General features: G+C 32.1%; 1 protein-coding gene across 2 annotated transcripts in view; it reads right to left on the bottom strand.

Annotated features, from left to right (window-relative positions):
• Positions 1-24,126, bottom strand: part of LOC118181027 (delta-sarcoglycan-like) — a 392,038-nt gene that overhangs the window by 125,071 nt on the left and 242,841 nt on the right. The gene's annotated exons all lie outside the window — the stretch shown is intronic.

Below are 24,126 nucleotides of genomic sequence, written 5' to 3'. Positions count from 1 at the left end.
CGACTGCCTTAAGCACCAGAACTCATTGGTGATTTGAACAGTCCGCCATTTCCATCCGTAAAACTTTTCCAGTTATGTATGCTTACCATCTTCCATTCTACCCTGCTATACCGCGATGACGTATTACCAATCTTTACAAAGAATTAAAGATACTCTTTTTTAACTATATAAATTAGGTTAACTATTAAGTTAGGCTCACTCTTTTTTAACTATATAAGTTAGGTTAAATTATTTGATTGTAGCAAATCACACAAAGGCTATTTGCCTATATGGGTGGAATTTCTGTAGACTTTCTAAGAGAAATTGTTTCATATTCACGTCACGCATGGCAAAATCCACGAAATCCAACTAGGCAGCCATCCCCTTCAACTGACTTCGAACCTAAGTCGAACTAAAAGTATTTAGCTGTCTTAATCCCTTGGCCTCTGGCGGGGCCCTATATAATTGTGCTACTGACAATTATCTTTCTGCTTATATATCGTTTTAAAGATGAATTTTAGTGAGTAGAAAAAATGAACTGTTCTACTCGCTAAATCACTTTCTACTCACTATGCCTAATAAAAATATTATGTTTGTTACTTTTACTTATGAGACATGTACTCAAGATTTTAATTATTTAGTAGCTGAATCAAAGTTCTTCTAACCGCATTAGATTGACAAGAGAGATATCGCACTGTCTAAAATATTATGACAAATTCCTTAGAAGGTTGTAAATTATCTTTTTATTAAATCTTTAACTGATCAGAAAGCACAACTTGTGCATGCAAATAAACTCCTCCACTTGCGAATAAAGAAAATAACTTAAGCTGAAATTTCAAGTTCAAGTTAACATAGTCAGAGACTACAAAAAGTGGTGTACCTAAGCTGATTTAATATTTTAATAGCGCGTTTTAATATGGACTAGCGAAATGGGTATAGCGGTATATTTACTAGCAGAGGTGGACGATATAACGTAAACTGCGGGCGAAACTGCCAATATCTCTGAACTAAAACATTTAAAACCCTCAACTTAAATACTGTAATAATAATTTTGCATCCTGGTGAGGAGTACGGGAAAAGATAAATTATAGTAGAGGTTTGAATCATTATAGCTGGTTACTTAACACAAAGTGCTCCACATGCTATATTAAAAGGCAGTTCCTTAACATACAAGTTTTTACTATAATACTAATAACATCTCTTTTTTAATACTATTTAGCAGTCTTCAATATAAATCAGTAAATGATAAACTGGAATGCACGCAGAACGGAAATTCAAACTACATTCCAGAGCTATTTTATGAATCCCATAATGATTCAGAATTCATTTTAAAAAGCAATACCCAGTTTAATAGGTTTCTATGACCAACTACGAAACCTAGCATGGTAAAGCGAGGCTATTTAGATATAAGAAATAGCATGATTGTTTAGATATATGAAAAAAATATCAGGAATAATGCAGTAAAATACTAACGACTTATAAATTACAAAGGAAAAACGTAAGTAGGGATGATGTCAGTATAACTAATATTTTGTAACTTTTATGAAGTTAAACAAAGCGATATTTGATTGTATTAGACTACTTATTATAATAAAGCTTGTAACGGTTATTTTAGATACGAAAGTAATTTCGAGGAAGTCTTTCTAAAGGAATGGAATAATAGTCACGTTATATATTACAAATATAAAAATACTCCCAAGAGACTAACACCGCACCCACGGAACTGAATTCTCAGCTAATCTATTATCATTGCGTAGGGTTTTTTTAATCGACCAAGAGGGAAACAAGAGGTAAAGTAACCATAGCAAATGCAACTTTTTTATACTAAAAATATTATATTAAGCCATAATGAGTTGGTGCTACTCATGTAAAAATAAATTAGATCAAAATTTTATTTTATTATTAAAGCAGCTTGTTTACCCAAGAAATTCTACTGCTAAAAATAGGCTATTGCAACCCAGTTTCACAGCATTTATAACTTTATTTCGTATTTAAACAATTTATTATAGCATTTATCACTGTCTTTTACCAGTCTCTATTCGATTATTTAAAGGAAATTCTGGGTCGCTGCTAATTCCTATATCCCTTTATTGTCGAATGCAACAGAATGAAAATATTTGTTTATGTTCGAACAAGCTAAAACGATTCCATCTCTTAAATACACGCCCTAAAACAAGATGTATTCTATCAAATTCTTAAATAAATTTCTAAGATACGAAATTTGGAGGAGGGAAACAAATTTTATAAAAAAAAAAAAAAAAAAAAAAAAAAAAAAAACAATTGATAAAAAGTGAAACAAATTACTAATTTTGGAAGACAGAGGATTCTTACTGTTATAATTACTCATTATGAAATTGAAACGAAGAAATAATTTACAAAAACCCTTCTGATGGCCAATGTAACTACGCTCATTATTATGCACGGATAGTTAACGCAAGAGTTATTTGTTTTCTTGTAACTTAAAACTTTCCATTCTCAGAGTCGGTAGATATGAAGAAACTGACTAAAGTGATTTTATAAACGAAGGTATGAAATATATTAGATAAGCAAAATTTCAGAAAATGTAACATTATTTTGATTTCCAATGTAATGGCGTTGCCCGAACATTATCGTTATTATCAGCTATCCGAGCAAGATATTACCTACTGTGATATTATCACATTATATTAATTGCTAAAGCGCCGCCTTCACTTCAGTTGAAGTAATTTATTTATTTCAACCCATTTCTGTTCAGTTAAAGGTGAAAACGAATCTAGTAGTAATAAAGGGAAATTTCTATACAATACTTTTCTGGCATAGTTTATATTGGGAGTACCAACATCTATAGTTCAAATAGCGTTTCCACAATTGAATTCATTTTTAGTGTCTCATAATGTACAATAAATTCTTAAATTTAAACTCTAAAATGTCATTAAATAAATACTCAGTATTCATCTCGAATATTTAATTTAATATTTTTTTCATTTCTGTAGTTTCTGTGTTAAAATATTAAAGAAAATCAGGAGTGTACTAAAACGCCTATTTGAAATAAATACACAATTATTACAAATAACAAGTAATTATTGCAAATAACAAGAAAGTGATATATTTTTCAAATCAGCTTCATACAGACTCTAAATGAAATAAATAAGTTACTACACGAAACTTAAAAAATTGTTCATTTAAATATTTTTTTCAAGGGTGTTCTATGTCGACAACATTGGCAGAAAAATGGTTAAGAAGTGAAATTTTTAACAAAGAACAATTTCCTAAATTTGTGAGTTGCTGAACAGCCTGTATATCATCGTTTCCTTAGAGAGCATTAATATAGTTTTCTAACTCTATTCTTAAAATTTGCCTTAAAATTTCCCTTTATAATTCATACAGTTAATGACATATTTATTTTGAAAGATTCCAATTTAACATGATTTCACATTGCTTCGATTAATTTTGTGTTATCTTCGCATAAGAGAGCAAATCAGGAGATTCATAGTTAATTGATTAGAATTAAGCACCCAGCTCTCTAATTCAAGAGAGTTGTTTACGTGTAAGACATTCTCTAAGGGAAAGATGCTCACGTTTACGATATGTATAAATTGAGAAAAAAAAACCGCTCATTCAGCCTCTTCATGCTCGAAATTGCTCCCAAGACAAAACTAACAGTTTCATTTGTCGTATGAAAGCGAACGTTTGTGGTGAGATGAACCATAAAATAAAAAATTGAAAGTATCAAACCATAAAATAAAAGGTAAAAGAATAAACATACATTTAGAAAGGGTGGCATTTTAACTCTTGTTAAGGCCAATTTAAACTGATCATTTTGTCGTTACAATATAAAAAAGGCTAAAGTCGTTTTCATTTACTGAAAAGATGTTGTACAAGAAAGTTTGCTTTGAGATATAGCAACATTATAAAATTAAATTTTATTACAAATGAGGTAAATATGCTACCGAAACTTTAGAAATGATTCAAACAGTATATTGTGATGCATCGTCATGAAAATCACAAAGTGCATGAGTGGTACAACTATTTTAAATGTGGGCGCGAAAGCGATGAATATTAACCAAAGATACTTTAATTTCAAAGAATAAGTAAAATGTGGAGAAAATTTTGTTTCTTGTGTAAAAGATGATAAACGTGTAACAACTCAGCAAATTTCAGACATGCTTGTGATAAGCAGAGACAGTTGTGGCTACTTTTAATTGAAAATCTGAAAATGAGAAAAATTTGAGCTCAATTCGTGCCTCAGATTTTGACAGAACTGTAAAACAAAATGACAGAAAAGCTTGCTGTGAAGATTCGCTAACTACTGTGTCACAGGACAGCAATTTCTGGAAGTGTGTCATAGCAGGAGGTGAGACTTGGTATCTACAATACGACCCAGAAACTCAGAATTTGGACTTCCAGAAGCCCATATTCGGGTGTAGACGTACCTTACTCAAACTTTGATAGCTATAGGTACCATTGTTTTATCACAATGCGAGAAATATACGTACATGCATTCAGATTCTTTATTATTTGTCTTTAAATATACACGGTTCTAATAGTATTGGTAGCAAAAATTAAAAATGTTGTTCGCCATTTATAGCGAATCAACGCAAAATGCCAAAACAAAATTAATAGCCGTTCTGGGCAAATTGCCCCTTTGGGCCTAAAAAAAAAAGCACGGATATCGAAATCAAAGACTAAGGTGGTGCTGGTTGCAATTTTTGATTAAAAAGGACTCATAATCAATTAATCCTTATGTCCTTGAAAATCAATCAATTAATCGGTACTTTTACAAGAAAATGCTTTTTCAATTAAGAAACAAGATAAGGCGAGTTAGGAAGGAACGATTTGATTCTGGGCAATGCTTTCTCTTAAACGATAATGCTTGCCTAATGCAACATTGTCTGTGCAAAAATATCTTACTAAACATTCAACGAGAGTGATAAATCACCCACCATATTCTCCCGACTTATCTCCAGCTTTTTCCTTTTTCAGAAGCTTTAGATGACCATCAAAGGACAGAGATTTGAAAACGCATCTGATATTAAATCAAATATCCGTGTATTTTATGAGCAGTTAATTACAACACCTATAAACAGCGTTTCAATGATCTGAAGAAACGTTTGAAAGACAATATAGACTCTTCTGGTGATTATTTTGAAGGAGATAAATTTGTTACTATGGTCGCAACCTTGTAAAATGCCTTTTTTAAAGAATCCTATTAGTTTTGCAGTAAAGTAATTAAGAGGGGCAATATCTGAACTTTTAGGAGGATTAGTAAGAATTTCCTTTTGTAAGCGTCTATCTAATCATAAAACCCATTTCAGATTACTTAAATAATAATAATAGATGATTAAACTAATGGTTTAGTTATTGTCTAATAATTTAAATAAACCACATTTTGCTATTCTCCTGTATTCAGAGTAAGACATTCTTCCGTTGCAGTACTTGTTTTGTGGGGCTTAGTTTCTCTTTTGGACTCAATCATTTTCTTTTCATACTAATATTAACCTAAAAATTCTTTTGTTAACTTCAAGAACAATATACCTTAAAACCGACTTTATTTATTTATTTATTTCCTTTCTGCGAAAAGAGAAGTGCAAATTGATACCCTTTGCTGACATTTCTAAGTGTAAGTTCATATGGAACCCAAATACCAGCCCAAGGAAGCTTTTCTATTCATTTAAAGTAATCTGATACAATTGATTGTGCACAGTGAATTGCATTTTCAGTTTATCGTCTTCCTTCACCTTGGGTAGCCCATTTCTAGGCTCATCTTCAAGATTAGATTTTTCACTTCAGAAATTCTTAAGCTACCTTCAGGTCTAATATTCATTGACATTACCTGGATGTTCTTAAAAAATTTCCGAACTGTCTTTCTTCAGCATTTAGATTAGCGTAATCAGAAACATATAAAGCGGGTTATAGAAATTTTGATTCTTATCATATGACGTCTTCTAGCTATGAATAAAGTCAATGAAATTTGGAGAAGCTGTAACAGAAAGCGTATGATATGAATATTGTAATAATCTTTAAAACATTTGTCCACAGAATCACGTCAGTATGATTTTGTGAATTTGAAATTTAGCAAGCGAAAATCCGAGAATACTTTCCGATCAGCATGATAGTTATGGAATTTATACCCCTTTACATTTTGAGGACTAATGTATGTCAATTAAAATCATACTTATGTAAGGACGAGAATTATTACTTTTAATAAATGCTTAGAATATTATAATTCCAGATTAGATTCAGTATGACTTGCATTAGCAAATAACTCAGTTTATTGCAAATAACTGAGTTGCATTGGTAAATAATTCAGTTTAATTTAATAATAAAAAATAATATTTCTTGATTATTGAATGCTTGTGATTGATGACAAAGAAAAAACTAGTGTTGGAAAGAGATAAACGCTTTTTAGATAATAGTCACATGCATGTTAATTATTTATAAGATGTATTGATGTACCAAAATTCCTCAAAGAATTTCAATCAAAATTCTATTTGTAGGCCTATATAATGCATAACGACTAGTACGTACCCTCATTATTTGTCTTACAGATATATTGATTCGGGTTCAAATGTTTCAGCTAGGAGTGGAAAGTTGTAATAAATGTACAACATTCAACGGAAAATATGTGAATGTGAACAGGCAATACTTATGAGAAAATTACATCGTAATTCAGTAAGCAGGGATATCAAAATTACCTCCAAGAAAAGAAATATTTATAAAATATTCCTTTTAACATCCCTCTAATGAAAACGGAAAAAAGTAATTAATAAGCAAAAATTGATTATATAAAAATGAATTTCGTTAACCAAACTTTTTTTCGATGCGTAAAAAGTAATGTTTTCAAAAGTAACTTGTACCATTTGAAAAAAAAGATGAGAGAGATCGTGTCGAATAGCTATGTTAAAAGTTATAAAAAGAAACTCGGATATCGTAAATAAATCAATCATTACTGTAGAAAGGACTTTTTTGACGATCCCTTTTTTTCCACTTGCTCTGAACTGAAAAATATATGAAAGTAGAGTGCAACAAAAATTGCTTGATTAAATAAACTTAGAAAAACATTTTAATTGCCTAAAATATTAAAACATTCATTTAAATAATATTAGAGTTTTCCTGCTTAAAAAATGTAGTCCCAAAATATTTTCAGCAGAAAAATTAAGAATGCTATAAACTTTGCATTTTAAAATGTATCTGGTTAAATTTATAATTAATTAATGAATTAATTAACTTTTCTACCAAATATATAAAATCAAAATTACATCCGTATACATATATTTCTAAGATGTGAAGTTTAACACTTATCTGAGTTTTTAGTCCGAAAATATGATGATCCAGAAATCAGTAATATGCCTGATTAAGATGTTTCTCAAATTACATTGAATATAAATAAAAAATAATCACATTAAGAGTAATTTTGATGTCATCTGAATAGACTTTACATTGTTTGTACTGTTAGGAAAATGATATCCTTTAGAATATATGTAGAAGGAGCTAGAAAATTAAATTTCTCTATGCTATGAAAGTTCATTTAAAACAATAAAAACATAAAATTATAATTTTATGTGGGTTTTGCATAAATACCCTTTTACTTATCATATTTAAGATTATTTCCTTGGGGAAAGGGAGTTTAAAAAATACGCAATTATGTAATCCCCCCGAAAACAAAGCACAAAATTATATGACTTAAGAAACATGGTAAAAATATGAGCTTTAAAATTCGCATGAAAACACATTTCGTTGCAGCCAAAATGTGTATTTAAGCACATTTACGCATAAGACTATGGAGTATAATATGCTTAGGAAATATACAATAACGAGCTTTAAAAAGACTGCAAAAGAATTATCTTGAAGTCTTGAAACAACAGTCAGAAGACGGGTGTATAAGACCTTATTATTCAAGCACAAACATCTTCACAGACGGCCTCACTTGGGATTATATAAGCCAACAGTTTTGCTTAAACACGAAATGCTGAACTAAAATTAGATGTATTCAGATTAGGGTAAAGGCTCACAGGATAAAGTAAAAGTGCAGGAAGGCTCTGGTTTGCAGAAAACCGGCAAGACAAGCCTAATGACTGGAAACACTCAACGCCACAGAATCAAACCGCTATTTAGTCACGGTAACAACGTGGCCTCGAGTAGGCAGAACACGCTTTTAAATCAACATATGAAACAGTTGTTTAAATTGCACTTCTTTCTGCCTCAATCTGAATAAACGCTCGCTATCTCATTTACATTCTAGCATGAAAAGTGTGGATAAAAAGGAGAGTGACAAAAAAGTACTGTAATTGAAATATTATTGAAAAAAATCTTAAAGGTTTCAGATTTCAAATTACGTCCAAAGGGGCGTCATTTTTTAACATTTTGTGTGTTAAATTTATTTATTAAATATCATGTTCTTTTGCACTGAAACCATAAAATTCAGTTCGATAGCAATGTCGCAAAATAATTTTAAAATGAGCATATCTTTAAAATTTCCGATACACAGTTCCGCGCGCTGGAAATAAAAAAGGTTCCCCCCTCCCGAGTGTTGTCATGGCTCGTGTTTAAATCGTTGAGTTTCTTACTCGAAAATTCTTTAAAGGTTTACAAAATATGAAATCAAAAATAAAACAAATTCCAAATTTCAAATTTGTCTTTCACATGCCCATATTCGTAGGAGGATAACATCATTCAAAATTCGATTGCTCTATGTACCGTTGTTTTATCACAGTGAGAATAATATACATCTACTAATGGAGATTTTTCATTATTTAATTTCTTCATATATAATGCAGGACTCTAACATTTGGTGGCAACAGTTTGAAAAGGGAAACGGACATTTATAGTGATTCAACGTAAAATCGCAAAACGAAAACAATAGTCCTTCGGGGACAAAGCCCCTTTGGACTAAAAATAAATGGATAAATCCTCACAAGACTTTGAAAACCATGAAAATTAATGCTCTTTTGAAGTTAAAAATATGCTTAGAAATTTGTAAGCGGATACGTAACATGTGAAGCTGTCTTTAGCAATAATTACATATTTATATACAATCCACCCAAATTAAAATTAATAACTTCTCTCTTAATTTTGAACGCGTGAGATTGGATTTGTTTTTAAATACTAATTCAGTTCTTGTTAATATTTATTTCATCTCCGTTTTCTAAGACACCTTTGTAAAAGTTTTTCATATAATTTATTTTTCTAAAATATGACCTATGATCAAATTTTGGTATTCTAAAAGCGTACCGTATTTTATGTTTCTTAAATCACGGAACTTTATGTTTACTATTCAGAGTGATCAAACATTCAGAAAATGCTGATATCCACAATCGGTTTCAAATACTGCACGTGTGCTTTCAAAGCCATCTCAAATTATTAAAATGGAAATATATATTTCTTCATCGTTTTTGTTCACACTTAAGTATTTTATGTTTTGAATGGCTGCTGAAAGTCATGTTATTTTTTGTTAACGGTGATAATTACACAAGAATCTTACAAAGTAAGAACGGTCTATTATTACTTATATGAGCAGAAACTTTCATTAAATTCGTGTATCATAAAACTATTATCTGAATACTCTCTTTGATGGAAAAATTATGAAGAAGTTTATGATTAATCAAAATTTTTTATTATAAAACATATAATAATACACTGTGAAGTGGCTTTCGGAAATTAAGTTTACTTTGAAGTTCATTTATACTGAAGATTATAGATTCCGTATTTTATTACTATACTCCACATCATTAAAGGAAAAGACGTACCGAGAAGGATTTTCTCATCTACCATAGGACAAATATGAACAAGATTTTCATGTCCAGTATATGTATTATTACATCATGTTAATTTATCTTAAGAATTGTTACGTCTAAATTAGCTCAAGAAAGAGACTGATTACAGTCTACATTATGCATTATTAGAAATAGAAATAAAAATAATAATAAACGCTGTCAAAGCCTACCAATTTGGATAGAGGTTAGTGACCTGAATGCCAGACCGAAGGGCCCAGGTTTGAATCCCGGAGAAGGCATGGATATTTGTAAATGTATAGTAGTTGTGTGGTATGAGGGCACTCTAGATTTGCCGCGAACCGAAAGTCTGTAGAGAGGTTGTGGGAAGGAAAGATGGGTGGGAGACCCTCTGACCCCTCCCCCGGGGTGCTCTCCAACAAAACTCGGCGGCGGAAAAAACAAAGTCGTATTGTCACCTGTATGGTGCTCAAGGCTGTTGCTAACGGCAGGCGCAATATTGCACTCCTTGCCACGATGAATTTTGTGGGCTTGTTCTGATGTTACTGTCAGACAAGTGAGATAAGTCACAACAACAACACAACTGTTAAAATCCTAACAGAATTAATTTAAACCAATTAAAAAAATCGTAAGGGGAGGGGAAAGGAAGAAAACCTGTCATTCCACTCAAGCTAATTTTTCTAATCTCTTGTTTCGTAATGTCCCACGTTCAGCTTCATTTGCAACGATCGGGTACAAGCTTTGCCAGATTAATTTAAATTCGAAACTTCTATGAGCTTAGAATTAGCTAATACCGTGTGTCTTCTGGGAAAGGAGCATGATAACTAAGATGTAAACATAAAGGTAAATAAGTAAAATCATAAAGGAACTGGAAAATTAATTCGTAAAGTCCACACTTAGTCTTAATATAATCACTTGCTATTGAAATGATGGCTCAAGTTTACTCTCTTTTCAATAGCAATTGACTATTTTAGAGTCTAATACTGAACTTTAAGATCTAAGCTTTTTTATCAACAAGTTACAAATAGGTACGATGGAAAAGCTTTACGTGCCGCTTTATATCGTAATACCCTAGCTAAATTAGTTTCAAAGAAGTCTGAACACTAGAATAATAAAGAACTGTGCAGCGATTATTCGCTGAGTTCTTGTAAGTAACAAGTTCAAAGAAGGGATAAATTTACCCTTTATTCCAACTCAAAATAAATGAACACGTGGTCCCCTTCTCGGGCTTACAATATGCCTCCACGTGGGCTTTAATTCAAGCTAGAAAATATTAAACGAATTTAATGATAAATAAAATTAACGAAACAAAGCTGCACAGAATCAACTAACAGAGTTGGCCCTTATTTAAGATCACCGGCTTTTATTAGAAAACACGGAGCAGTATGGTCGTAGAACACTAAATTTAGACTAGCAGCAATAACGTGGCCGAATGGCAGAACACGCTCTCTTACTGAAGTGAGCCAGAATTCAGCTACTTTCTACCTCATTTATGTAAATCGTAATCTTGAAAACTCATTCTGGCAGGTAAGCGTAAGTGAGAAATAAGATGGTAAAGGAAAGGCTTGTTCCAAAATAGAAATAACTATTAGAAAGTTAAACCCTACAATATTCTTTCATCTACTGTCTATCTAACATTTGTTCTAGCTACTGTCCGAGATCTTTTAATTATTAAATTAGAAACTGCTGCAAAATCTGTAATTTAGTTATAACATACAAAATGTAAGAGAACTAATGATATTTTTATGTCCTAAGTCAGTAATTTTTCGCTTTTCATCTTAATAACGCAACTGAAACATTCGCGATCTTTCGATTCACCGATTTTCAGCTATTATTATTTTTTTTTTACTGTAAATTTAATTTTTATGATTATATGCATTATTACACTGATCACGAGAGATTTTTTTAAATGCATAATTTAAGCTGATTTTTATGTACTTATTCGTTCCGACTGCAGGAATCAGGACTTTTACTCTCATTGTTGTTTCCTCTCGTGTAATTAATTACTCGGATGCTCTAGTTGAAAGAAACGTTTTACAGCTGCTTTGAAATCAGCAAGGAAAACTGCATAAAATTCACTCTTTTATTATCATTTAACAAGTAAATTTCACTGGCCAGTGTAGCATTATCATCGATATCAACCAGCATCGCCAATATTATTGTTATTACGAACTACATTGTAAAGACCTTATTTTACTCTAACCAATCATTTTTAGTTCGACTTTCCTTTCGCTCCTAATTTCAGTTTAATGCTGGAAGGTAAATTTTAACGACGTAGTATGCAAAATCTAAGTGTGTTCAGAAGCAGTATTTCAGCTTCAGTATTCAAGAGTTCGTGAGTAGTAGTAGCGGAAGGTTACAGCCGGAAACATCGCGGCAAAATCATCGGGGACGAAAACATCGCGGAGAAAACAACGCAAGGCGGAAACGTCGTAGCACAAAACACCATGGGAGGAAATAAAGCAAAGAGAAAACATCGCAGTTCTAAAACATCGTATTAAAAAAATATCGTCGTCGAAAAAAAAGCGGTTCAAAAACTTCGCATTATAAAAACATCGTCGTCGAAGATACCGTGGTAAAAAATAAAGTACCTACAAATCATCGCATGACGATAACATCGCAGATATGCGTCGTTTTTCAGGCTTTAACAATTGTAAATGAATATTCGCATAATGATTTGTGAGCGCGAGATGGAAAGAAAGATAGATTTTACTTTCATATTTTTATTAACTAATAAATATATAAAAAACAAAACAAGAAACTTAAACAAAAAAGAAATAATTTTCACGAGTATCAGATTAACAAAAGAGAAGAAAATAATCTCATAATTAATGTAGCAATTTTTTAATATCTAAGGTTATTTTTTATAGAATTTTTTTATCTTCTTTTTTCTAATCTTTTTTAGATTATACTTTTCATGAAAAATTACTAGTAAAACTTTATAAAAAAAGTAATTTATTAATGACCTTTGTTAGTTAACTATGTCAGTTTAAAATTAAGTGCTATTAAGTTGCATTAATTTTGTATGCTTATGTTTCCATTTTACATTTTCAGCAAATATTTATTAGTTAATAAAAAATGTGAAAGTAAAAATTATCCTTCTTTCCATCTTGGGCTCACAAATCATTATGCGAATATCCATTTACAATTATTAAAGCGTGAAAAATGCATGCCTGCGATGTTATCGTCATAAGATGATTTGTAGGTACTTTATTTTTTACCACCATATTTCCAATGACGATGTTTTTAAACTGCGACGTTCGACGTTTTTCAACAGCTTTATTTTCGGCGACGATATTTTGTACCCCGATGTCTTAGAACTGCGATGTTTTCTCTTTGCCTTATTTTCTCTCACGATGTTTTGTGCCACGACGTTTTCGCCTTGCGTTGTTTTCTCCGCGATGTTTTTGGCGGACACCGTAGCGGAGTTAGTTCCGAGTTTATGCTGAGTTGCTTGAAATAGCTCTCTGGTTGGTGTTGTTCATTAATATCTTCATGACAAACTTGTATAGGAATTTTGCGCACGCCTGTTTAAATGGCATAAAATACATACTTAAATTTGAAAATTTCGCAGTACACCGATCGAGAAACACTATATAAACATCAACTTGTCATTGCGTCATTAAGTTTTTTTTTCTTTCTTTTTTCTTATTTATTTTTTATTTTTTTTTTATCAGAAGATATGAAAAACGAGCAGTGCCTTCGAAGGGACTCGAGCCTGAACCTCTCGAATACGCGCCGGGCATACTACCGTTTCACCACGAAGGCATGCAGAAAGGAGGGTGACGAATTATCGTTCACTAACTTTTAGCTCAGGCGCCACTGCCGAGTCATTAGGATTTTTTGCAGCTGGAGACAGGAAAAATGTTAAATGCCGTCATGAGGACTCGTACCTGAACCTCTCGAATATGCGTCGTGTATGCTACCGTAACACCCCGAAGGCATGCTAGAAGAAGGGAGAAAAATGCTTATAAGCTCACTATCAAATTCTTTGGCAAAATGTCCAATTCCTGAAGTTCGACACCTAACGAGCAAGGAACTTATGCTATTAAAAAGTCCGGCATACTGAAATAGCGATGATCATCTTTATTTCCAGAATACAAATTCATTTACTGAATATAAAAAGTACGTGTTACGAGCTGAGTTTACAAAGATGAAAGGGGGAATAAAACGTTCTCTTCAAATAACGATGACCACAAATTACTATAGAACAGAAACACTGTATTATAATTAAATTTTAAATGTTTATCTCGCAGAGCATGAAATAATTCTCGTACTGACCTAGGTAGAGATCCTGTGAGACATACACTATGAGGGGGAAGTATTCCGAAAATTCAACTGGCTTAATTTGAAATCGGAACCTTCCTTCTCGGTGTGTTTAGGCTATATAATTCGGATAATTTCATATTAAGTCCTCTTAGATGATTAAGACACAATAACACGCCGAACAAACACCAATTCAGAAGTCAAACCACAAAAATCAAAGCTACACTTTCAAAACTTTCACAGGACTAAATTCGATGGTTTTACCGAACCACCATCCACAGCTGCAAAACCGCAATTGAATAAGATAGAAAATAATGATTAGATAAGATAAGAAAGCCTGCACAAGAATAAGCAAGTGGCGCCATCTGTTGATGAAACCAGAACTAAAACATAATTTCTTTAAAGGCCGAAGGCAAAGATGGATTGGAATTAGGATCGTTAACTAGAACAGAAAGATTTTTTTGAATGTGAAATGCCTCTAGAAAATCCAGTTCTCCAATGGAAGATGTTTTTTGAATAATTTTGGCAGCATAAAAATTGAAAGTGTGGTTTTCGGACCAACAATGTTGAGCAACAGAAGACTTCTGTGTTTCCTTTTTTCTAACATATGCCTCGTGTTTCTTGACGCGGAATTTTAAGGCTCTCTTAGTTTGGCCAATGTAAATTAAACCACACCGGCAAGGAATCCTCTAAATGAATATAAGAATTCTCTTAGATGATTCGATCTTAACAATGAATCTTGACTGACGTTAGTGCCATCATGAAACCTGACCAGACATATCCTTAGACCAAATGTCATTGCATTGTTCGATAAATAAGATAGGGGAAAATATGAAGTTTTCCAACACAAAACGCATATTCATTCAAGTCTGGTATCAATGCTACTTACTATATATATAACATATTATTCCTTCCAATTTAGAGACAACAATTCTTAAACATGACAATATGAGTAGTTTCCATCACAGTTAATATTCCCCATTTCTGCCTTGACTTCGAAAAACACGCTATTATGTTCTCTCTACATAACCAGGGCCGCCTAGGCACAAAACTGTCTTTTCAGTCCTTTTATTAGGTTTGTAATAAAAGAATTAAAACAGTACTAATTGTCAACCATTCCCAACCATAACTGCAAAAAGAAACAAAAAGAAAATATCAGTCAATTTTTTGGAGAGATGAATTCGGGAACTTTTAATCGGATTTCACTAAAATGCGCCTCATATTTTTGCAGGGACAAACTCTGCACATAAAAGTGTTTTTAAAAATAATGCATCAAAGTTTAATTAGCTGGTTGAGAACAAACATTATGCACATCAATATTATTATAAGGAATGTAAGAACAACAACTAAAATTATTTCGAATTTCCTATTTGAAATAACCATCTTCTTCTTGCAGACCGAAAATAATACACCAGTGTAAACATGAAAAAAAAAAAAAATAAAAAGCTCTGTCTAATACCTTTGCAAATAAACGAGTGTGCGAAATAATTCATAAATAATAAGAATTCCGAATACCAATAGGAAATGGCATTCCGTTATAAAGAGGCATTTCTAAAATTTCCCTTCTAATTGCGAAACAACATTCCGTCGTTTAATAAAAGAATGCACTCTCTCATCTATAAAAGTATGAAATTCGTTAATATAATTCATTCATTTGATCTTTCTTAAGGCTAAAATAAACAAAATTATAAAAGATTTCTCAAGATCTGAGGGTTTAATGACAATCGGAATTTAATTTTTTCTGTCTCAAATCTGTAATCAGATATGTTGAAATATTCAAAATATTTTTTCTCCTCGCAGTTTACGCCACACGGAATCACCATAAATTTAATTGGCCATTATTTTTTTACAACTGGCTAAGCTGTACATAAAAAGAAAAAAAGTTATAGAAACAATAATGATGAGTGCTGTTAAAAGCAGTAATAAGATTGTTTATTTGAGGAATTCTGGTAATGACTTTTGAGTGCTTTAGTTGAAAATATTATGCACAGGAATTGGACAGCAATACTTTAAAAATATTTTGCGTAATAACAGAACTACAGAAACAACTCCCTTTTTGCCTCTTGAAGCATATTAACAGAAATTCCCAAACATGTATGTATAAAATATACATCTATTCTTCTCAACTTTTGCTGCTGATTCACCTCTTAAGTGTTTTTTGAGCAAAAATGTTTTCTGCTGACGAGATGTTTCCTTCTAAAAATAAGATTAACAGTTCTTTTACTTTTTCTCTCAAAATACCTTTTCGAGTAAATTTCCAAAGAATTTCCAAACCTTTTTCTAGGAGTAATAATTTAACACATTTTTTTGCAATTTTTCTCTTTCAGTACATTTATGAAGTACAGTCATTCAGTTTATTATTGAGCGTTAGTATGAGTTACTGTGGAATAAAGCCCATTAATTCAGAGCAAACAAAATCATTGAGGAATAACTGCAATGTAATTCGAATCGGTATACAATAGGAGTCTTTAGACTGAAGTCTAATAACCGCTTTTGCTTTAACTAACTAGTACAGCATAAAATTGTCTTAAATGGATAAAATTCGCAAGTATTGCAGTGGTAGATTAGTTCACCAGTATTAGAGACACGATTCTTAATCCTTTGTTGTATACAAATAATCTAGAGAAGTTAAACGAAAATGTTTGTATTTTTTCTACTTAAAATAACCTTAGTAATAAAAAAAAATTAATTTTATATTTCGTTTTAATAATTGCTACAGTTTGTTCACTACAGTGGACAGCATGCATTACGTACATGCATACAAATCCCTTCCCAACGATTTACGTTCATTGCATTTGAAATCATTTCCTGACTTGTTTGCAATGATCATTACCACCTTCTAAATGGTAAATCTACAACTGACATGTACATACAGATCCCCCAAAATACCTTCATTTCGTCGATTGTGATTGAATTCATTTTGCTACGATTTTGTAACCTCTACTTATTGGATTCACATGTCAAATGTTCTAGAAATTCCTTGCCAAACATAAACATTTCCAGTGGTGTTTTGGCTTGATAAGCAGTGCATTTGGGTTTCAATTCACTCTTTTCGGTAGATCTTTATCTATCCACTCCACAATTTTCTCAAACTGACATTTAGAATAAAATGTCTAAAATTACTAATTATGAATAAAAAATGGCAGCATAAGAAAATGTAAGCAATATATATAATGTTTACTATGAGAAATTGTATTAACTTGGAAACTGAAGAAGCAGCCATTTTTCAAATAGCTATGCTTTACTTAGTGATGCTATACAGCCATCTATGATCGACAGCTGAAAGTTCTAATAATTCAGAATGAATAAACACAGGAATGGAATCTGTTAAGGCATTTACAGAAGAATAAGCAAATTTAAACTTTTGTCTAGTAGAGTGGACATGATGCAACAAAGGGTTAATAATTCCTCCTGAATTAGCATATACATTTTTGGAAAATTAATTATAGTTAAGGCAGATGGTCTCTTGAAGAATTCAAAGTACGTGCGGGCTATTTGTCTAAGGTAGGGATTCCTTTGCGGTAAACCATCTAAAGGTAATTGATTCGTATTTATTTTATTCGTTTTTACGTACGCGGAGAAGGCGAAAACCCTATACACCCATCCCTTCATCGAAACCTAACGGGTCAAACCACTAATGTTTAGCAGTCTTATGTATTCGGCAACAAGTGGATGAAAAGTTCTACATAATTATAAAGCAAGATGTATAAATTACGTTTACATGTTTGTAAAATTTAGTGTCATATACTGCTTGGTAAACTAAATATTAGGGATATGTAGTTAAAAAAAAGTATTGCATTTATTCTACATGTGAAAGGAAACTTCGGGACCGTCGTTTGCAAGACCTAAGGTATGGATAATAGAAACTTGTTCTACGGTCACCACCATATATAGGCCGTCCATAATGAAGATATTTTATACATAGGATTGTTAAAGAATACTGAGGTAATTACCAATTCATACTGGAGTAATTACCAGTTTCAGATTAAAAAAACACAAAGGAACTAAATACCATCAAAGATATGGCGCAATGAAATACAGCCAAGAAAAATTATACGACTGAGATCATAGAGATAGATTAACTGCATTATTATTTAGTAAATGTAGAGCTCATCGAATCCACCAGACACAGACCTAGAGGTGAAGTGCACATACTTTGCATTTTACTTTTTCAGCTGAAATTACAAGGTATTTTCCCCTCCTTTCTGCATGTCTTCGTAGCGTAACGGTAGCACACTCGGCGCGTAATCTAGATGTCATGGTTCCAGTCCTTTCGAGGGCATTGCTCATTTTTCACGTCACCTGCTTCATATTAATTTTGCAGTGGCGCCCGAGCTAAATAAAAGTTGGTGGATGATTATTCTTCACTACCAGAATTTAGTAGTTGGGTCCCCTAATCCCCAGTCGCCCTTTAAAAGGCCGAGAATATAAGGTATTTTTCCCCTCCTTTCAGCAAGCCTTCGTGGTGTAACTGTAGCACACTCAGCGCGTATTCGAGAGGTCCAGATTTGAGACCCGGCGAGGCCATTGCACATTTTTCTTGTCTCCTGCTTCATAAAAACCTATGTTGTAATGTATGGGATGTTCGATTAAATTCTATAACAGTAGCTTTCAGGGTCAGGTTAAAAACCAAAATTAGAATTGAAAATTGATCATTTTGTGTAATCCTTATGAGTAAACTTACTAACACTCTCAATTATACCGCATTCCCTTTCGTATTTTTCTCTTTTTTTTAGGACGCGGTTACAGTAAGGTAGTCAGGGATAAATGATAGGGAACTATCACAATATTATTTCTTTAAAAGAAACCTACATTCTAAAACGAATACATAGTAAATACATAGTAACATTAATATTACAATATCCAAAATGACAGCTTAATTTCTACTTTCGTATAACTTGAATCTCGCTCGTTCTTATCGTCGTCTGTGTTATTCTTTAGGCCTCAAATCATCTATAAAATATTCGAGAAGGTGAATGTGCAGCCGAACAAATCCAGCAATCTGTAGTCACACTATAATTAATGTTAAATGCTTTTAACATTTAGAGTATTTCATAATTCAGTTTAAAAGTCTGTTATTGTATTTTCATGTAATGAAAAAAGTAGGTAGGGCTATCGTCTTATGCAACTAAAACGATTCTTTATTCTATCAAGTACTGTCTTATAAAAATCACAGCTCACAATTAAACGCGGAATAACTTTTTATTAAAATTTCATGTACTGGTTCTTAAAAGTTTAGAAACTGCCCAAATAAAATCCTCATAAAGTACATAATATCACGTAACTACCGAACTTCCACGGTAAAATTTAATGGAAAAGTTCTTTGTGTAATTCTGTTTTACAGTGCAGTGCTGCATTCTTTAAAAAAATAATTTAGCTTTATTCTTATTATAATTTCTACACAATGTAACCCCTTTTAATAACAGTGATTTTTTTCTTTTTGCTTTTTATATTCACTTTGTCCATCGAACTGTCTCAGGGGCTGACGAATAACAAAAGCTGACGTTTAAAAGAGTGACGGATAATCAACTTTCTACTGCATTCAGTTGCTCTCAGATATCTCTGTGAAAAGAATAAAAACAGTCAAATGATAATGATTTTGCCTATGGATATACTCTTATTATCAGTTCTTTACTTTCTCCCGCTGGTAGTTCGGTCCGAGGTTCGAATCCCGCGAACGGGCTGGCTGCATGGGCGTTTTCGTGGTTTTCCCCATGTGTAACGTGTATACGAGCCAGTTTCCCTTAGAAAGTCCCCCACGAAGGCATCCCTCCTCTTAGGCAGATAGCCCTCGAGGCTTTGCCATAATCTCACACACACTTTACTTTCTCCCAGTGTGTTATTGTTCACATTCGTATAATTGCATTCCGATTTTTTTATCATACAAAGCTGGAAAACATTTACAGAACATTGAACCTGATTAAGAATTTGCAAGACAATAGATAATATAGCATAAATAAAATAGGCTGATTTTAATCAATATCATGAATTATTATTCTGTATTAAACTATGATATGTACGTAGTGAATTTAAGGTTCCATCTCAATTCAGTATTTTACTTGTTTATTTTATTTATTGGAAGATAAAATTCTATTTACTGCAAAATCTGAAGATTTTCTAAAAATTTGCTTAGTTAAATTATAATTATCACTGTAATTATATTTTATAATCAGATATGAATGTCCCATTTTATGTTTTGAACTTTCTTTTATGATTGGCTACAGAATGGTAGTCGATTTTCAGTAACATGAAAAACAAAAGTAAGGGACCGCGATGGTATAAACCGAAATTAAAGGTTCGAATCTTTGATTTAAATAAAACTTCTACACATATTCAAGAGTTAATATTGTTGCGTGCGTACGGGTTCGTTATGAAATGAATGCACAAGTCCGATAAAAAAAATGAACAAAAATTTATTATTATCACAACAAAAATGCTTAAATTTTCTCAAATTATCACGCAGTATTACAATATCTCACAGTAGTTTTCTTTTAACTACTCAAATGTCCAATAGAACGTAATTCAAAACAGCTAAAGAACGCTAATCCGCGAATTCGCTACAATCAACAAGAGCAGTTTTTCTAAACAACAACAAACTAAGCAACTACTACAAACTGAGATGTTTTCCTCCTTTTATAAGATTTTAAAATCACGCGCTAGAATTTTCCAGCACTTTCTCGAAATCAAAAAGAGATATTTATTTATTTAACGCACGCGCTCTTGTATTTTTAATTTTTCCGGCTTAGCTTTCTTTTAATATTCGTCACGCGCTGCACTGCGCGAGAAATAAAACCATTTAATTTATAATTGAACTAACATTAGCTTTTTAAATACCAAATTCGTAACAATATTACTTAGCAATGACAACACAGAATTTCTAGAAAGGAACTTTCTTCTTACCACGTACTAAATACAATTATGTATGCCTTCATACAATGCAAACTTAAACATAATTAAGTTCGCCTTTTTAATATATTAAGTAATGTTAATTAATGAACCTCCGAATACTTTTTAATTTCATATTGCTTGCATTTCAGCATTTTAAAGTACCTTTTGAGTATGCGTGATAAGGAAAAAAAATATAAAAAATGCTGAGAAAATAATTATTTAAAAGTAATTTAAATTTCGCAAGTTTTTCTTCATATTAGAAAATAATTTGTTTTTTAATAAATTTAAAACGTCGTAAGAACCGTTGAAACTGATAACACAAAACAGTCACAAAAAAGTATACCTACTACTGCGAAATCACAACGCACACAACTCTATTTGATAATATAAAATCACAAATCGCTGTTTAAATTTCTATTTATCACGTAGGAAGATAAAATCTTATATTAATAGCTATTGTTACAGTCTCATGTAAAACATTATCTTCAGTTCAAAATAATGTGTATCTACCCTGTTTAAAAAATGTGCTATATCTTAAATGTGATAAGAAAAAGATCAATGATAATCGAAAGTGGCTTGTTTCCAGTATTGCGGCATTCAAAGCCATCTTCCGATTAAGCTGTGTATGAGTAAAAACTAAAAGATGAAATAAGATGAAGTAATTTAAAACATAAAAGAATTAACTGCTCGTTTTCAGCTGTTGCAAAACATTGCCTTTTATGATAACTATCATTTCAGTACTTTGAAGAACAGCAGTTAAGTATTTTCAGAAAGTTAAAAAATAGCCTCTGTATGAAGTGGAATATGAATTAGATTCCTCAAGCTTGTGATCTTCAGGTCCTTCTACCAACTGAAGCATCAGAGCAACTTACTTCGCTTATTACTATAGATCTATTTGTTTACACCGTAAGTTTAGAAACTGAAGTAATTAAGAATACCAAATAAGTTATAAAATAAATTAAAACTTGAGAACATTTTCGGATGCAAAATTGGATTAAACGCAGCTTCAAAATATGTATTTTTGTTCAGGCTAATGCAATTGTTTTTACAAACGGGATTGTCCTTCTTGAGAATGTTTATGAAGTCTCCATTTGCTGCCATATTTTAAAGGTTACAATGCGTGTACCGCTCCGATATTATCTTTAATGATACGCTTCCACAAAGCATTCCGAATGGCCAGAAAGCCATTCAACCCAAATTCCGATTTTCCAGGATGCCAAACTGCATACAAATTTCGATATTCCCTGCCCAAAGACTGCATATTTTGGAAACGCTTTTTAAACTACTCCATAACTCATAAAACGAATTTGAAATGGCTGAAGTTTTTATTTTTATTTTTATTATTTTTTCAGCATTATCACAGCGGTTCTGTATTTCGGAGACGACACTCTTCTATTCAGAAATGCTAAATAAATCAACTTAAGCACCAATTGCGTCATATTTCTGATTCGTCATTTTTATTGCACTTTACTATACATTCTATTAAGAACACTGCACCTATTCCATTTTATCGTTGTTCTTCTTACTCTTTCTATATGCATATCAACGGTTCAGATTTGGAATTTAATAACGAACTCAATAAGACTTTATGTTATCAACTTGATACACAGCACTGTGTTTATGTAATGCAATTTTATATGTATTGCGACAAATCCTCAAAAAACACGTCTGTGCAAAGCCACTTTATTGATGATCATTTTATATAGTGCAGAATGTTTCTGATAAGAAAATAATGTAAAAATACTGTTCTTTATGAAGTTTACCTATTTTCAGTGTGAAAAATGGACAAAAATGCTAATAAAAATGTTTCACCAGCTTGTTAATTCTCAGTTCAAAACGTTCTATAATCGATTCGTGAAGTGTATTTGAATTTTTAAATGAGTGTTTATTAATAACGAACTTAATTAAAATGAACATATGGACTCGCGTTAAATTTAAAGAAATGATATACATATTTTTCATGCTTCTCTTATTCAATTGGGTTATTCTGCAGATTAATATTGCAGTTTGGCAAAAAGAGATTATCTGATGCTCTCGAAAAGCACTGATATTTTTTCTCAAGTCAACTCCAGTTTAAGGCTACGTTTTGTCTAATTTCGAGTGCAAAAAATGTTCTGCTGTATTTATCATAAAAGATAACTGACTAATATTTAAGTCTTTCCAATATTAAATTGGCTTGTATTTTCTCTAAAATGATGAAATTACTAAAACACTTAAGCAGCAAGTCAGTTCCCACTACAAATAATGTAATGCGGTATTACCTGTACAATTAATAGTGGGATTAACAAACTGTCTTTGTATATAAAATATCGAAATTTATTAAAACGCTCTAAATCAAGACACAAAGGAACAGCCATAAGTTTTTTGGAAGTACCAAACAATAAAGTAAAATATTAAATATTTGTTTTCTAGGAAAGATATATTTATCATTACTTTGGAATTACTTTGATTCCAGGTTTTCGAGGATCCTTTTTTAACGCATCAAAATTCATAATCTTGAAATAAATGGCAAAAAAGATCAGGGGTATAGATCAAGATAAAAACATAAGATTTTAGAGCGGGTCAGAAGACTTCGCAGAAAAGTACAATCTAGCTGATATGTAAGAAAATTAAAGTTGAAAATCTTATACTGGGAAGACTTTGATTAGCAGCAAATAAAATTTGATTAAAATTACAGTGGCAATTTTATACTCATATTTTGTGTCATTTACGTCAGCTATATGGAGATATTTCTAAAACTGCGTACGTCGGAAATTCCTAGATGAAATCTGAGGAAAATTTGAATTTGCCTTCTTCTCGTATTTCTGACTAAACACATAAAAATCTTACTTCACACAGCAAATTAATTCTTTGATTAGTTGAAAGTATGAAAACACAAGGTGAAAACGAATAAATATTGCGTTATCAAACATAGGCCTACAAATATATACCTACAAATAATTGTAAAAATACAATATTGCGTCTTGCGATGTTGCGCAATTTGCAACAGCGTGGACTATCAGCACGACGACCATTACTTCGACTTCCCTTGACAATGCAGCATAGACAGAGACGGCGACGCTTGTGCGCCGAACGACAAACTTGGATACATGAGTGGCAGAATGTTGTCTTTTGAGATGATTCCCGGTTCTGCGTGCAGCCGTATACGGATCTGGAGGCTCCGAGGAGACTGTACGTTGCCTGCTTGCATTCCATATCCGCATAGAGGCTCTTGCACCTGATGTGATGTTTTGGGCAGCCATTGGGTACACGATACGCACATATCTAGTTCAGATAGACGTTA

Source organism: Stegodyphus dumicola, chromosome X1 (assembly GCF_044657685.1).
Source record: "Stegodyphus dumicola isolate Sdum_Otavi_A_Nest chromosome X1, ASM4465768v1".
In the NCBI taxonomy this organism is placed as follows: Eukaryota; Metazoa; Arthropoda; class Arachnida; order Araneae; family Eresidae; genus Stegodyphus; species Stegodyphus dumicola.
The sequence above is the reverse complement of the archived record's forward strand: the minus strand, read 5'-3'. Positions and strand labels throughout refer to the sequence as shown.